Source organism: Vidua chalybeata, chromosome 5 (genome assembly GCF_026979565.1).
Source record: "Vidua chalybeata isolate OUT-0048 chromosome 5, bVidCha1 merged haplotype, whole genome shotgun sequence".
Classification (NCBI taxonomy): Eukaryota; Metazoa; Chordata; class Aves; order Passeriformes; family Viduidae; genus Vidua; species Vidua chalybeata.
This window is the reverse complement of record NC_071534.1, coordinates 67,205,752-67,218,217: the sequence shown is the minus strand read 5'-3', so window position 1 is coordinate 67,218,217 and position 12,466 is coordinate 67,205,752.

The window sequence follows — 12,466 nt, the reverse complement described above, 5'->3', positions numbered from 1 at the left end:
ACTGAACTTCTCCAGGTGGCTTAGTGAGCAGGTGCCTCACAGGTCCATCAAGCCAAGCCATGGATCGATGGTGTCCCTGCATGAGACAGGAGAAGAAGACTCTCCTACTGCAGCATCTACAGCCATGTAGAGACTCCTCTATTTCTTTAGTCTGTACAGACACAGATACACATTTCAACATTAAAAATGACATTACAAAGCAATCCTGACTATTAGCCAAGCAGCCAGTAACACAGTGAAGTTTCTAAGTAGATTATCTGCTTTCTCCATCTCTGCAAGAGCCACCTGCACTCTGACTTTTTGTGCACAGCAAGGCTGAAGTTGATGCTACCGTGATTCTAACCTTGTATTCCTGCCCAGGGATCAGTGAGATAACATCCATTAGACAGTGGGTTTAGCATTTATTATCTCTCTTCCACTAAAGCTGTTCTTGAGGGACTCAGCAGCATGGTCCAACTGGTCTAGTATTATGAGGAGCATGAGGAGGGGTTCTCAGCAGGAGGCTGATGCCATGGTCTACTAGCCCTCCCTGTACCCAGCCAGAGCACCAAAACAACCTTTCAGATCAAAGCCCTGTTTTGAGAGGGAAACTTCTTGTTTCACACTGACTTAAACATCTGAAAAAGTAAAGCCAAGCTAGGCTGTAGTAAAGACTGAGGCTAACCTTTCATCATCTCCGTGACAGAAACCTGAACATTCCAGCCCAAGCCAATACAGATGGCTTTGTATCATTTCCAAATTAGTTTTCTATGTGGGACATGTGGACTGAGCCATTCCATCTTGCTGCAGTGTCCTGAAAGTGCAACACGAGGATGTGCTGAGAAGAGATTTCTGGAAAGCTGGAAGGTCACCTTCAGCAGCAGCAAGCTTCCAGAACATCCTGGTCTGACCTAGAGCTGTAGGTAATCCATCTTGCCTGGGATTTGTCCCTGGTGTAAGGGAAATGTGTGTATAGCCTTGGTCCTTGTGTGTGAGCATCTATAAACTTCCTAAAATGGAAAAGTTGGGCCTCCCACTAATTTTGTGGAATAGACAGATCCACAGGACCACTGAAAAGACTTATGGAAATGTTGGGGATCCCTTTGAGGATTTCACATTACAGTGTACCATACCTCAGTTGCTCCCTCCACGCCTCACTCCTTCTCCCATCAGGGCAATCAAGACTTTGCATTTGCAGCTAAAGGGCAACAGAGCATGAACCACTGGCAATTTCTTACCCTGCCTCCTGGAAGAAGGTCCAGCTCCTCAAGAAGCATTCAGCAACCTCTTTCTAAACGAAGTTCTTTCAAAGATGGAAGTCCAGGTACTCCCAGACCCCATTCTGCAACAGAAAAAGACAAATGCACCTTCAGTTATTGTTATCTACAAAAACAATATTTGCAGATACTCTAAATAAGCAGGAGTATATGATATTTCAGAGGAATTTGATAAGAACTGTGCTGAGTTTGGCTGAGGTAGAATTAGTTTCTTCATAGTAGCTGGAATGGGGATATGGTTTGGGTTTGTGCTGGAAATAGTGTTGATAATTCAAGGCTGCCTTTGTTATCACTGGACATGGCTTATACAGAGTCAAGGCCTTCACTGTTTCTCCACCCACTTATCTTTTTCTTGTCACTTACATTGAAATCTGTCTACAGGGTTCTAAATGATTGGTAGTGAAAAACAAAGTTGAAAGTTGCTGGGAGGTATCTAGCAGATACTGCAGGAGTCAGGTCAGGCCCTAATGTCTTCATTTTGGTCCAGGGGAAAAGAGCTAACAGAATACTAATGAAAGTTGCAGATAGTACTAGAATCAGTAAAGGTTATTAACCCCAGTGAAATAATCCAAGAGGACCTGAATAGGTTAGGAATCTGGACTTAAAGTAAAATTGTGTTTAGCCTAGAAAATTGCAAGCTAATCCCACCAGAGAAAAAATAATTAATGTTGAGTAGCAAAGTGAGGAAAGTAAAAAGAGCCTGAAATGCAGGGCTATTGAAAGAGATCTGAGGTGAGAGAAAACTTTTAAGTTAGAGATAAATTTGCAGTGTGGAGCAGAAAGAAAAAAACATTGTTGAGTTAAAGACTTAGGCAAAATTCACGAGTGTCATAAAACAAGATGAAACGCTGGAGTTCTGTGTGTGGCAATATCTGGCAGAGCATCTCTAAATGAAAGCAGCTAAGAACCAGAGGGTAAAGTACAAGGAGAGAAGACTTTTTTTTTTCCCTGCCCTTCAGGGATAATTGTTTTCTAAGGATACAATAAAGAAGTTGTTGAATAAGTTTTGTAAAAGAGAGCTTGAATAAGTAATGTGAAAGTGGGTTTGTCCCTCCATGTCATGGTTTGACACTGGTGCAATACCACCACCCCCATGAAAATGCACCTTCCCCAATAAGTGCTGTGAGATGTGATCAGGAATAGAGCAGAGCAGGCCCAAGCTTAATAACAAAGGCAAAAGATTTATTAAACTACTACTACTATAAAAGACACACACACTAAATCCAGGATGAAGACCCTCCAAAACACTCCTCCTCCCCCCACCCAATTTCCAACAAACCACAGTGAGACACCACCCGGGATTCCTGATCAAGTTGCCACCCTTCAGATAATCAATACTCAGTCCCTCAAGTCTCTCTTGCACCACAGACTGCCCCCCCCCAGGAAACACAGTTGCCGCCTCCTGTGTTTCCATGTCACACATGGCACTGCTGCCCGGAGAAAATCTGCCAGTGTGACACTCTCCTTTCCATGTCACAGTGCTCTCACCACCGTGCATGGACAGACTGCTCATAGGGCTCCTTTAAGGATGCTTTGCCAAGAACCAATAGAGACAACAGTTCTGCTTCTCATTTTGGGACCACATTCCCCCCCCATTTTCTTCCTCCCCAGGGGCCAAGGGTCTCAAGAACAGAGATCATCTTCTTCCTGAGGACAGAGGGCATCACCATTCCCTCCTCAGCTTTTCTCTGTTCACTCCATTCCTGTGTTGGTAGTCACTGAAGCAGGTCTCTTGGCTCACCATTGCAACCCCCTAAAATGCAGTCTCTGTTGCAGGAGATTTTGGTTCAGTCTATGGCTAACAAGAAAGTCCAGCCACAAGCCAGTCCATCATCTCCTCCCACCCAAAAATTTCCTCTCCCAACACCTCAGATCCCAGACTGTGTCATTTCTACTTCAAATCGAGGAGGAGTAATATTTTACAAAGCCTTCATTTCCCAGGAAAAGGTTAAAAGTCTCGGACTCCCCGGACGGCTGAAATCTCTGCCCAGAACTCTAAACTCCCACACTGGGCATCTTCCCCCCCCCACCACCGCCTTCTCCTTCTCCTCTGCCAGCAAATTTCCAGGTGCTGTCAGGCTCTCTGTCTCTTTCCCTCGTGTGGGGGGTGGGGGGGGCAATAAAAGCATCTCCACTTCTCTCCACCTTTCCGTCCGCAGGAGCTGGCTCGGTTCCAGTCCTTCAGCCCCTGGCCCACCTCTCTCAGGCCGCATGGCTTTCCCTCCCCCACCCAGCCTGAGGCTGGGCAGGGAGGTCTGCACTGCACTCTGACAGGAACCAAAGAGACAGTTCCCCTGGGAGCTCTTGCTTTTAACCCCCTGTGTTCTCAGAGGCGTGTCCATGCCTTCAGTGGTCAGTCCAAATGCCAATATCCAACCTCGACCACTGACTGGTTTGTCTACCAACTTCCTGAGAAAACTCACTTCCATGTCAAACCATGACACTCTAGAAACAAATATTTTCCTCTTTTACAAATACTTCCATTGTAGTTGGCCAAAGAGAATAAGATGAATTTAGAAAGATCAGAATCAAGATCTAGTAGTCAGTGTAGCAGCCACATGTAGAGAAAATATTATCTTTAGCATTTGAAGGAAAGAACAGGCAATTCTAGAGCTGTGCAGTAATAAACTTTGGTAAAATTGGAAAGAAAACTACATAGCACAGCAAAACTTCCTCACTTGTCTCTTGAGCTATTTCCTATTGACATAAGTTTTCCCATTAGATAAAACATAATTTCTAGGAAAGTTTTGTTTCAAAGTCATCCAGTCTCCTGAAGGGGATCCTTCCAATGTTTTCATTCAAATAGGAATTTTTTTGGTCAAGTCATATTAGTGTAATCAATATTAATGATCACTGCATATGACTGAAGATCAGCCCTTATTGATGACTTTATTAGTTACAGCTCCACCTCTACAGCTTTGGAAATAAAACACTAGTAGTGCATTCTAAGGAAATGTGCTTTGTGTTCAGAGATCCATCCTTTTTCCTGTCCCTGACTTTCTTTGCCTCTATAGCAAATATTTAATGTTTATTTTAAGAAATATTTAATATTTTTAATATTTAAATAAAATATTTATTTTGCCTCTATTTAATGTCTTTAAGAATTTCTTTACATGTTGATAATATGGACATAGTACTATACATTTACAAAAACTGCTGACAATGTGCAAAATCTTCTGTATCCAAAAGAGATTTTATATAATGAAATATTATATGCATATTGATATTGCATTTTAACTTTTATATATATTTTTTAGTTAAACAAGTGATATTTGTTTCCAAATTATCTTAATTCTGAATTGATCATTTTTATTAAATATTTCACAGTCCAGAAGAATTTCCCAGTAAATAAAAATTTTAAGATTGATCAAAATTTACACCTAATTTACATACTGGTTTTTTTCCCCTCTGACAAATCCAGGTTCTACCATTTCAGTGAGATATTCCTATTTTATGTACAAAACGTAAGAGTGATTACTGACTTTCATTTGTAAGGCCAAATCTTAAAAAAAATCTATCTGTAGTGCTGTAATAACTAATTGAATTATCCAAATTCAACAATTGAATTGAAAAAAATACAGTGAAAACAAAAATCACTTGCTGCTTTTTAAACCAAAGCAGGTTTGGTTAAAACCAAAATCAGTGTGTTTCATTACTTATGTTAAATTCAACATAGAAATCCCTAATCTTGCACGGGCAGCATAAGAAATGAACTATAGACCGGTAGTGCAGTTGCACCTGGAAATGTCTGAAGGTCTTTGTCCTTTTTGCTCCATGGCAAAGGGTCATAAAATGTGGCATAAAAGGGGCAGGGATTTCTGATGGTACAGGCATGAGGCAAATTGATCACTCAGGAAAATCAGGAAAATCCCATTCTGCCTCTGCCTCATCAGACAGTGAAGGGATCTGGGATGGGAGTTAGGCTGGAACCTTGTGAGGTTTAAAAATACAGCCTGTTCAGACAGTCACTTAGGGTTTGACACATCTTTTGCCTCGCTGTGTGTCTCCCCAGCCCTGAGCAGGAGACCACAGGAGCATCTCTGGAAGACAATTCCTGCAGGGAGCCACACGTGCGAGCTCTGGCCCCGGGAAGGTGCCGGTGGCACAGCAGCACAGCAGAGACACTGCAGCCTGTGAAGTGACAGCTAGGGTGCACTGATACACAAGTGCCTGGCAACTGCTCTAATTTATTGCAGTAGCTGTTATGGCTCTATGTGAAGCCTAAAATAATCTATGAGCATTTCACATTTTAATGGTATTCATGTTGAGGGCCTCTGTGTGACTGCAGCTATATGATAACATATGCCCCAATCGGATCTGCCCTTTGTGTACGAGATGACACAATTTGTGCACAGTTAGCCATGAGGGAGATGGAGATTATCCATTTCCAGTGCAGGCAACGCTGGGTCTTCCAGCCTCTTATGTACACCAAAGAGACAAATATTTTCCTTTTTAGAAGCATTTGCACCCTCAGAGCTCAACAGATGGAATGTTCTTGCCCTTCAAGGCAAAGCTCTGCTGTCAGAAGAGACACAGAGGACCAAGTAAGTAGCAGGCGCAGAAACTAGTTAAGAGTTTAATGGGATTTGGCTGATTATTATGTTTTCTTTTATTATAATTAACTCGTATTTTCAATGATACCAAGGACCTCAAACCAGGAAGAACATTAAGAAACTGTAAAGTTCCTAGCAAAGAAAAATGCTATCCAAGAACATAACTGTTTATAGAAACTGAGCACTTCAAAAAGTTAGGAGAAACTAGAGTTAAGATCACTGTAGTGATTCATTCCTTCCTCTGAAACTGTGGTGTTCAGTGCTACATATTCACATGTCCTTCATTGCACAACTCCTCTTTATCCACCCAACCTCTTTCTGACAGTGCAGCTCCGTGTCTGAACCAATCCCTCTGACTGACTGCTCATGCCTCACTTCCAGGCAAGAAGTCCTACATAACCAACTCATTCTCCTCTGCAGAAGTATCTCAGTTTTAGCTCTCTTTCTCCAGGCATTTTTTTCATCTATCTCCTTTTGCCCACCTGAATACACTTCCAGATTTGCTCTCCTAATATATTGCCTCCATTCCATCCTTGCTTCTCTTGTTTTTAGATTCAGAGCCTTTCTAAGAACAGTTTAAGTGCTCATGGCCATATCCACGGTGGTGGATGAAGTGGGTGTCAGTCTAGAGACCAAGGGGCATTGCAAAAATCCATATCAGAGAATCATAGAACACTTTGGATTGGAAGTGATCTTAAAGATCATCCAATTCCAACCCTGCTGCTACAGGCAGGGACACCTTCCAGTAGACCAGGTTGCTCAAAGCCCCATCCAACCTGGCCTTGAACACTTCCAGGGATGGGCCATCCAGAGCTTCTCTGAACCCAAACCTTCTTTCCTGAGCTCCCCAAATTAGGGGAGTAATTCCAGTCATGCTGTACCACCACCAGCTTGTCTGTCCTGCTGCTACCTTCTTCAGAAGAGCCCTCATTTTTATCATTTTATGGATGTATTTTTTTGTTGTCCCTAACGTAAATGACACCCCATGGACAAATTTCAAGTCCCTGCTTAAATCTTGTGTCATAAACACAATCTTTACAGACATCCTGAAAGAAAAATGCAATTGTCAGCTCAGGATGCCCTGGCTTGGTTGTTCACTAGAACTGGGCTGGTTTGACTGAAGATTTCCAGCAATCAAAGGCAAAAGAAAAGCAGAGAAAAATTTAATCCCGGAATGTAGTGTAATAAAAAGTCATAAGCAGCTGAAAACAGGGCTGTATAAAAGGAAACATAATGAAATTTTGACAAGAACTGTTCCTAGCCCTGCAAATAATATCTCTTTGACTGGTCTGATATTCCTTGATCCTCTTGTAAAGATTGCAAAAGATAAAGAAGATTTTACAGGCAGGCTCAACAAATACCAAATCTTGTCTTTGTCTGCATATTTGCATATTTCTCACCTCTTAAGTTTTAAGCTCAAAATCTAAAAGGTGTTCATTCAGGAGCTGACAACCTCTACTTCCCAAATTCTTCTTGGATTGCTCCCAGATCCTTTCAATAAGGTGCAGACACACAAGTCAGGTGTGAGGGTCAGTGCCACACACGCGGGTGCCTTTTGGCGGAGCAAGCACTCTGATGGCACATGTCAGGATCTGCTGAGCACATTTAGGGCAGCTGCCAAAGCCTTTGGAGTGCTTTGGCAGCAGGAGAAACAGCTGTTCCCATCAAAGTGATCAAATTCTTGGACATTAATTGAGCGTCTGAGAGGATGGAGTGATGCTTGCCGTGGAATAAACTTCATAATCCTAAAGGGTTAAGAGACCCCGAGATTACAGCCTAGTAAAGGTGTGGTTAAAGCAGGTGCAACTGCCTTGTTGACAGGTTGCTTGAACCTTGGAGAAAAGTGTATTTAGTCAACCTGTAGTGCCTGAACTGACAAGTTCTTTCAATTGGAGGAGCTATAGATAGATGGGCATCAGAAGGCATCAGACTCGGAACACTGGGAGCCATTCTGTGCAGTCTCAGTAAATAACAATAGGTCAGTGCTGGTGCAAGAATGAATTATTAATCAGTGGGTATTGTGAAAATACACTTGAATGAGTCTGGAGGCTGTTCTTCTGGGGAGGACATGCTGGAGGTATATGGAGATACATGTCAGAAAAAAATTTAAAATATGCATTTGTGGTGACCTCCGATAAAATATTTAGGGCCCATTGCTATCTGATTTACTGTGGCATTTCCTAAACACCAGATAAGCAGCTCCTGTAAAGTTTTGGTGTTGGCATATGCCCTAGCATCTGCTTTTTCCATTTTTTTTACCCAGTCTTTAGCAATGAGAAATATCCCAGTAACTCCTGAGCCCTTTAAAGAGTCCCTTTCTGCTCAGAGGCTGTAAAGAAGAAAATACAGGAGTCGGTTATGAACCCCTGAACCTAATGTTGGTAATGAAAGTGTGGTTATCTCTTCTCCTTTTCCTATTTACACCACCGTGGCAAACATCCCCTTTCACCTTGGAACCAAGGCTGTTATTGCAACATTACAAAATTGCTGAGCAATTTTCTTTCTCTGCTTAGCTATTATTTCCATTGAATCATCAGTTACCACCCATTGATTGAAACCAAACATCAAAGCAAACCCCAAAACACATTCTGAATAAGTTGGCACTCTTATTTTCCACATTATTTCTTCAGTGAAAACAGCAGGAATTTATACAGAGCATCTGTCTGTCTTTCTTGTCTTAGGGCTTTACTTTCACACTACAAACTATTCTAAAGAAATGAACATTTGGAAGGCTAACACACAAGGTTGGATTAATTTATCAAAGCATTAAACTCCATAGAGATTTCTTTTTTAAGTCAGCTGCCATTGATTGCAAGACAACAGGATGTACCAAGGGGACAGAAACACAGGTATGAAAAATGGATTCAACCCAAGGCAAGGCAACAGGGAAGGACTAAGATGTGTAACTGTCATTTATTAAATCACATAAACTGCAGAATCTTTTCTTCCTGGAGAAGAAATTTTGATAAGCAAAAACTAAGTGCTATAAAATCATGATCTTTTAATGGAAATTAGTAGTAAGGTGTTTTTTTCAGCTGGGAAAAAAATAAAATTGAGTGATTGCTATCCACGAGACATTCAGAAGTTTAAAACTGTAGTTTCCACTTTACCAAACCATTTTTATGGGCTGGATTTGTCTGGAGAATGGAGAAGTCTCCTTTTCTGTCTTTCCCCAGCATCGGTGATTAACATATATAGGTCACCACATCAGATGTAGAAATCCTCCAATAACACACTACTTCTGAAATAATGCACTGCATTCAAAGACCTCACAGAACTGTACGCAAAGTACTCCATTAACAGCAGGTGCTGTACAGAAAAGCTCTCTTTAAAAGAGCTTTTAATTACAGTATATCTTTGTTTAGAAGCCATCTTCAACTACCTTTTCCTTGTGAGCTGCAGAGGAAAGCAATTAAATGTATGAGAAAACCACCCTCAATTTAAAGCTACGGGAGAAAGCAATTAGTGTAAAAAAGGGTTTAGCCTGTATACACAAAGAAATACGGTATGTGAAGTCAGTGGAGGCTGGGCATTACTTTGACATAATTAATACAAGTTGTAAATCTTAAGATGTGCAACTACCCCAAGCTGAAAGTCATAGCTGGCTCTATGGCCTATGTTTATTCCCAAGTCTCCCTCTAACAACAGAGTTTACACAAAATTACATTTATCCCTCTTGGCTGTATAATTCACACCTTCTCAAAAGTCCCTTTACAGACGTGAAGGGTTTCAGTAGAGCTGAATGAGCAGGAAGACGCAGGGGTTTATTTATTTATTTAAGTGAGGCCACTTGCATAGACCTGGCTACAAAGACTTTACTAGAGGAGGAAAGGGATCTTTTTGGTCTTGTTTGGTATTTTTAATTTACAACTCTTGTTTTTAATACTGGAACTAATCTCATACTTAAACTTCTTCCTCAACCCTTTTCCCATCACAGTATAGCGGAGTCCTTTTAGTCATAGGGCAAAAAGGGGTTCAAAGGTTTGGTGGATTTTTTGGTTTTGGATGTTGGGTTTTTTTAAATAATTGAAGTTTACAAAATGGTTTCTGTGTTTTTAAGAGTTAATCTTTGATGATCAATGACATCAAAACATGTGGGAAAAAAACCAAAAAAACCCAAAACAAAACAAAAAAAAACATCAATAACTCCACTGAAGTTAAAGGTAAAATGTTCCTCACTAGAACAACACCAGAAAATGCTTCATTTGATGGCATTCTGTAGACGATACAAAGGTTAATTAGATACTTTCCATTGCATTATATAGCAGCAAACCTCTGTTAATTACTGCTTCCCTAACATGACTGATTTGTTAAAAACTGACTATGGAACCACGAATAATAAAAAAAAATTATCTTTCCCATTCCAGCACAAGCTATTCCACGTTCTAAGAACTGTGACCTCTGGGTGCCTATTTTTTCTGCATAAGACCTAATTTATTTCTGCAGTCCAAAGCCTATGACCCTTTATCAAAATTAGATATTAACAGACACACTGAATGGTTAATTTTAACATACAGCATTATTAAAACCCTAAAATGAATGAAACTTCCACCAACTTCTAAACACCTCAGCTTTTGCTCCTGTGTTTTCTCATGTCCTACATTACAGGAGAAAAGGTTGATGTTAATGGTTTATTTTACCACTATTTTTATTGCAACTTAATACCATAAGTGAGGTATTTCTATAAATGTTTGAATTTATGAGCTTTTGTGAGTTTTCTCAACCAATTAGTCAAATTTCTGCCTTGAAGGCATCTCCTTGCTAAATCCAGCTTTTTTAGTTTTTTGTTATTTAGTGCGCTACTGTATTCCTTTAAAGGCGAAGTTCAATTATTACACTTTTGAAGGTCTGAGGGCCTTGCTTAAAATGCCAAGTGCATTAAAAACCATCCCCCCTTGCCTTTTACAGGGAGATATAGAAGGATAAGTTAGCTGGATTTAATGGAATTTTGGAATTGATCATATGTGTGTACATGTGCATGAGGGTACCAAAATAAGGATTAAATGCTGTCAAATCATCAAGAACACTTTTTTTTTAACCTTTTGCTGTTTTTATTTCTTAACAAGGAACAAAAGAAGAAAACCTTACGGTTGAAACAAAAGACAGAGCAGTAGGAGACACCAAACTTGGATGAAAACTTACACTAACATTGTTTACAAGCACAGAAATAGGTCTTTAAAGCCACACAAGTGTAAAGGAGATCAAATTATAGTGGATAAGAGCTGCACTTTTGCTCTTACTACTTGGTGAATTTACTGTTGCCCCTCTTCTAAATTACATTCACTGTCCTTATGTATTTTTATTTAAGTTTTGAAGATAACTCTCTATGCTGTCTTTTTCCTCTGTGCTGGTACTGAATCCACAGGGGATGGCAAAAGCTTTTGCGGACAACCCAAATCTGCTGGGAGGCCTTGGTGAACTTTAAAACAGAAGAAAAACAACTTTAAATTTAACTGTGGCATGTGTTTATCATGGCTGGATATTCATGAGCAGCAGCCTTAGAAGGCTGTAGGGCAGACCCTACACCTTGAGCCCTGTTGTGCAACTCCTGGTCATAGGAATCACCTTGTGGGATCTACTTTGACCAGTAAAGGCTGCAGGGAATGTTTCTGCAGAGATTTTAAAAATCTACTTAGGTGCCAATTGTCTATGGTAGTCATGTTCAACATGCATGTATCTCTTCCAGGGCAAACTTTGAGTAAAAACTGAGATTAATTTAAATAAATTTAAACATTTAGCTTTTTTATTTTATGGTCTACACATATAAGTAGAGCAATAACTGAATACAAATGCTGTGTATTTACTGTGGCGTGATCCAAGCAATTACTACTAAAGTGTTAAGGAAAATCATTATTTCACTCTTTTAATTTTATTTTGTAATTAGGCAGGAACCATATTTTGGTGAATACATTTATATTTAAAAGTTATATATTATGCTTATTTTTGTTTTGAGGGGACGATTTTAGCCCGGTTATTGCAAGCCTGTTAACAATTAAAATAGCTATTAAAAATGGCATTTATAGCTTTTGTACTTGTTTTTCTTGTTAGTTTTCATCAAATAGTTCACACTCGTATGATGTATGCAGTCTGCTAATAGTCAGGAGCACAGACTGTCAAAAATGGTTTCAAACATCTGGTTAAAGCCAGCTTTTTATGTACTGGGATTATTAGTTCATCCTTTTCACACAAGTGTAGTGCCGGTTGCTCATTATGCTTCTGACTTCTCTTACTTTTTGTTCTCAAAAATTATTTGAAAAAGTTTGGAAGGAAAACTTAAAAGCAGAGCAAAAATAATGCTGGCAACTTTTTTGAGTGCCAGAGTTTTTACTGCTTTCTGTTGTCATATTTTCCTGACTTTCCATTCAGATAAGAATCTGTGTGCAAGGTGTTACGGGGAGAGTTGACTGCATCCCTGCAAAGTGCAACACAGTAACTGTCTGTGTATATTCTCCACATACCATACTATTAAAATCAATCTGTTCAGGTTAGTTTCCATTCTGAGGAGAGCTGAGAAACACAACCACCAGTTTCTGTCACGTGCCGCGCCGCATCAATTAAAAATAAATTACATTTCATGCAAAGAACTTAACTTAAAAATCTCAGCAAACAACAACAGAACCTTTTCACTAATGATTTTCAGTCATCAGAAGTGGAGAG